Source organism: Ranitomeya imitator, chromosome 1 (genome assembly GCF_032444005.1).
Source record: "Ranitomeya imitator isolate aRanImi1 chromosome 1, aRanImi1.pri, whole genome shotgun sequence".
Lineage (NCBI taxonomy): Eukaryota > Metazoa > Chordata > Amphibia > Anura > Dendrobatidae > Ranitomeya > Ranitomeya imitator.
In genome coordinates this window covers 525075440-525080891 of record NC_091282.1, presented here as the reverse complement: position 1 = coordinate 525080891, position 5452 = coordinate 525075440, and the positions used below count along the sequence as shown (strand labels likewise).

Genomic DNA, 5452 nt, shown 5'->3' with positions numbered 1-5452 from the left:
AGCTCCCATAGGCAGACTCTGTACTATAAGGCAGCACCCCCATAGGCAGACCCTTTAGTATAATGCAGCACCCCAGAGGCAGACTCTGTAGTATAAGGCTACTTTCACACTTCCGTCTTTTATAGTCAGTCACAATCCGTCAAAGTGTTGAAAAGACGGATCCTGTGCAGATTGTAAGAAAAACAGATGCACTGGATCCTGTTTATGACGGATCCGTCGATGCAGCAGCTGCATGAAAAATGGGTTAAATTAAAGGAATAGAAATCCTTCCAGGCATGCTCAGTGTAAAAAAATGGAATCTGTTGCTGGATTCCGTCATTTGACAGACAGCAACGGATCCTGCGCCCATAGGCTTCCATTCTAGCCAACGACAGACGCCGCAGGATCCGTCGCTGTATGTTTGTTCGAGGCAGACAAAAAATGTTACATTGAACGTTTTTTCCAGATGATGGTCCGCCAAAACACGACGGATCTGTCGCATGACGGATGCGACGTGTGGCCATCCGTCATGATCCGTCGCTAATACAAGTCTTTGGGAAAAAAAACAGATCCTGCGGGCACATTTGCAGGATCCATTTTTTTCCCAAAACGACGCATTGCAATGGATCTGAAAAGATGGAAGTGTGAAAGTAGCCTAAGGCAGCAACCCCCCCGGCAGACTCTGTAGTATAAGGCAGCACCCCAACACAGGCAGACTCTGTAGTATAAGGCAGCACCCCCTCACAGGCAGACTCTGTAGTATAAGGCAGCACCCCAACACTAGCAGACTTTGTAGTATAAGGCACCCCCCGCACTGGCAGACTCTGTAGTATAAAGCCGCACCCCCCAGGCAGACTATGTAGTATAAGGCAGCACCCCCCTTCCCCAGGCAGACTCTGTAGTATAAGGCAGCACCCCCCACAGGTAGACTCTGTAGTATAAGGCAGCACCCCCCACTGGCAGACTCTGTAATATAAGGCAGCACCCCCCCCGGGCAGACTCTGTAGTATAAGGCAGCACCTCAACACAGGCAGACTCTGTAGTATAAGGCAGCACCCCCTCACTGGCAGACTCTGTAGTATAAAGCCGCAACCCCCAGGCAGACTCTGTAGTGTAAGGCAGCACCCCCCTTCTCTAGGCAGACTCTGTAGTATAAGGTAGCACCCCCCACAGGTAGACTCTGTAGTATAAGGCAGCACCCCCCAGGCAGACTCTGTAGTATAAGGCTGCACCCCCTTTTCCAGGCAGACTATGTAGTATAAGGCAACACCCCCCCCAGCAGACTATGTAGTATTAGGCAGCACCAACCCCCAGAGGCAGACTCTGTAGTATAAGGCTGTACCCCCCTTTCCCAGGCAAACTATGTAGTATAAGGCAACACCCCCCTCGCAGACTATGTAGTATTAGGCAGCACCCACCCTCTCAGGCAGACTCTATAGTATGAGGCAGCACCCCCCGCAGGCAGACTCTGTAGTATAAGGCAGCACCCCCCCCACAGACAGACTCTGTAGTATTTTGCAGCCCCCCTCCCTACTGGCAGACTCTGTAAGGCAGCACCCCTCACAGGCAGACTCTGTAAGGCAGCACCCCCCCACACACACAGGCAGACTCTGTAGTATAAGGCAGCCCCCTCCCCACAGGCAGACTCTGCAGTATAAGGCAGCCCCCCTCCCCACAGGTAGACTCTGTAGTATAAGGCAGCACCACCATAAAGAAAAACAATGAATACTCACCTCTCTTCTTCCTGGTTCCTGTGCTGCTCCCGCTCACCTCCGGACCGCGGGCGGCGGGCAGTGACTTCATCGCGTCCTCTGTCAGTGTCAGCGATGTGGACAGCTGCATCGGCTAAATGCCAATACAAGTGACCCTGCGATGACGGGCGGGGGGCCCACTACTGGCACCGGGCCCCCCGCCTGGTCTGGGGCCCCATAGCAACCGGCGGCAGAGCAGGGAGATCGTGTCTCCCTGCACTGCTGCAGCATGTAACTATCAGCGCACTGTGCACGCCGATACAGTTACAGTAGCATAGCTCCAGGTGGACCCCCTATGAACACCGGGCCCAGTGCACCCGCACCCTCTGCCCCCCAGTAGCTACGCTACTGTGGCTACCCATTGCTGTTCTAAGGCCACCAGTCTTGCAATCTTCAGGTGCGCAAGCGGGTTGTTATATTCTACGAATCTCTCCATCATAGACCACACCAACACTAACAGCTCCAACTTGAAAGAACTGTAACTGCCTGGATTGCATTCGGAATCGTGAAGGGACTGACTTGCATAAGCGATCACCCTCTCTCTTCCGTTCTGCATCTGTGACAACACAGCCCCAAGTCCCAGCAGACTCCTGTCGGTGTTGAGAATGGACGGTTGTGAGAAATCCGTATAAGCCAGGTTAGGAGCTTCGGTGAGAGCCTTTTTGAGATCTTGAAAGGCCTCTTCTTGGGACTCCTCCCAGCAGATCTTCCAGTTCTTGGCTCCCTAGGGTACCTTTTTCAACAGCTCCTGTAAAGGCCCCTTCACATTAAGCGACGCTGCAGCGATACCGACAACGATCCGGATCGCTGCAGCGTCGCTGTTTGGTCGCTGGAGAGCTGTCACACAGACCGCTCTCCAGCGACCAACGATGCCGGTAACCAGGGTAAACATCGGGTAACTAAGCGCAGGGCCGCGCTTAGTAACCCGATGTTTACCCTGGTTACCATGCTAAAAGTAAAAAAAAACAAACACTAGATACTTACCTACAGCCGTCTGTCCTCCAGCGCTGCGCTCTGCTTCTCTGCACTCCTCCTGTACTGTCTGTGAGCCGGAAAGCAGAGCGGTGACGTCACCGCTCTGCTTTCCGGCTCACATAGTAACATAGTAACATAGTTAGTAAGGCCGAAAAAAGACATTTGTCCATCCAGTTCAGCCTATATTCCATCATAATAAATACCCAGATCTACGTCCTTCTACAGAACCTACAGAACCTAATAATTGTATGATACAGACAGTACAGGAGGAGTGCAGAGCACAGCGCTGGAGGACAGACAGCGGTAGGTAAGTATCTAGTGTTTGTTTTTTTTTACTTTTAGCATGGTAACCAGGGTAAACATCGGGTTACTAAGCGTGGCCCTGCGCTTAGTTACCCGATGTTTACCCTGGTTACCAGTGAAGACATCGCTGGATCGGTGTCACACACGCCGATCCAGCGATGTCTCCAGGGAGATCCAGCGACGAAATAAAGTTCTGGACTTTGTTCAGCGACCAACGATCTCCCAGCAGGGGCCTGATCGTTGGTCGCTGTCACACATAATGATTTCATTAACGATATCGTTGCTACGTCACAAATAGCAACGATATCGTTAACAATATCGTTATGTGTGAAGGTACCTTAAGGGTTTTGCCCATCAAGTGAAGTTCTTCACAAACTGCCTGTAATAACCAGTCAGTCCCAGGAACATCCGCACATCCTTCACAGTCTCTGGAGTGGGCCAGTCTTGATTCACGGCGACCTTCTCTCTAAAGGGCTCTACCCCTTTGGCAGAAACGTCATGGCCCAAGAATTCAATTTGTGTGCGGATCAGATGGCACTACTGGGGCTTTATTTTTAGTCAGTGCTTCTGAAGGTGGGCCAACACTTGTTCCAGGCATTGCAGATGTTCATCGAATGAAGCCGCAAAGACTATAATGTCGTCCAGGCAGATGACTGTTGACTCAAAGTTCAAGCTGTGCGCTCCCTCCCTCATCGATGTGGTCAGCTGCATCAGCTAAATGCCGATACAGCTGACCATGCGATGATGGTCGGGGGGCCCACTGCTGGCACCGGGCCCCCCCCCCGCCTGGTCTGGGGCCCCATAGCAGCCAGCGGCAAAGCAGGGAGATCGTGTCTCCCTGCTCTGCCGCAGCATGTAACTGTATCAGCGAGCTGTGCACGTTGATACAGTTACAGTAGCATAGCTCTGGGTGGGCCCCCTCTGAGCACTGGGCCCAGGGCACCCGCATCCTCTGCCCCCCCCCAGTAGCTACACTACTGTGGCTACCCATTGCTGTTCTAAGGCCCCCAGTCTTGCATTCTTCAGGTGTGCAAGCGGGTTGTTATATTCTACGAATCTCTCTGTCATAGACAACACCAACGCTAACAGCTCCAACTTGAAAGAACTCTAATTGCCTGGATTGCATTCGGAATCATGAAGGGACTGACTTACATAAGCGATCACCCTCTCTCTTCCATCCTGCATCTGCGACAACACAGCCCCAAGTCCCAGCAGACTCCCGTCGGTGTGGAGAAAGAATGGTTGTGAGAAATCCGTATATACCAGGTTAGGAGCTTCGGTGAGTGCCTTTTTGAGATCTTGAAAGGCCTCTTCTTGGGACTCCTCCCAGCAAATCTTCCAGTTCTTGGCTCCCGAGGGTACCTTTTTTAACAGCTCCTGTAAGGGTTTTGCCCATCGAGCGAAGTTCTTCACAAACTACTTGTAATAACCGGTCAGTCCCAGGAACGTCCACACATCCTTCATAATCTCCGGAGTGGGCCAGTCTTCAATCACGGCGACCTTCTCTCTGAAGGGCTCTACCCCTTCGGCAGAAATGTTGCTGGCTCGTTGGTCTAGGGGTATGATTCTCGCTTTGGGTGCGAGAGGTCCCGGGTTCAAATCCTGGATGAGCCCATGCTTGTGGAAAGCTTTGTCGCGGGTCTCTTGTATGCTGTGCTTCCTCCCGCAGGCTGATCCGTTGCATGGATTTTCTTACAATTATTAGGTTCTGTAGAAGGACGTAGATCTGGGGATTAATTATGATGGAATATAGGCTGAACTGGATGGACAATTGTCTTTTTTCGGCCTTACTAACTATGTTACTATGTTACTATGTATGTCTTGGCCCAAGTATTCAATTTGTGTGTGGAACAGATGGCTCTTCTGGGGCATTATTTTTAGTCCGTGCTTCTGAAGGCGGGCCAACACTTGCTCCAGGCATTGCAGATGTTCCTCGAATGAAGCCGCAAAGACTATAATGTTGTCCAGGCAGATGAGTGTTGGCTCAAAGTTCAAGTCCACAAGACATCTCTCCATGAGACATTGAAAAGTTCCGGAAGCGTTGGCTAGGCCGAACCGCATTCGGCTAAACTCATACAAACCCATGGGGAGAATGAAGACAGTCTTTGCTCGATCTTATTCAAACGCGGGGACTTGCCAGTAGCTGCTGGTAAGGTCCAGAGTAGAGAAGAACCTGGCTTTCCCCATAGCAGACAGGGACTCCTCAATCCGGGGCAGCGGGTACAAGTCCCTCACCATACAGGCGTTGAGTTTATGGTAATCCAGAAAAAAAAGGAAGGTGCCGTCTTTCTTTCATACCAACACAATTGGGGCAGCCTGAAGCGATGGCCGAGGGACCACCACGGTGCAGGAAGACTACTGTACACAAGATGAGGTGCAAACAACAAAGGACAGATTTATTGGGAGACAGGGAATCTGCAAACAGGGGATTACAAAAGGAAGGT

At 51.5% G+C, this 5452-nt stretch overlaps 1 non-coding gene across 1 annotated transcript; it reads left to right on the top strand.

Annotated features, from left to right (window-relative positions):
• Positions 1–4550: 4550 nt before the first annotated feature.
• TRNAP-UGG (transfer RNA proline (anticodon UGG)) lies at positions 4551–4622 on the top strand. Its single transcript has one exon. It is a non-coding gene; the product is annotated as a tRNA-Pro (tRNA).
• Positions 4623–5452: the final 830 nt, after the last annotated feature.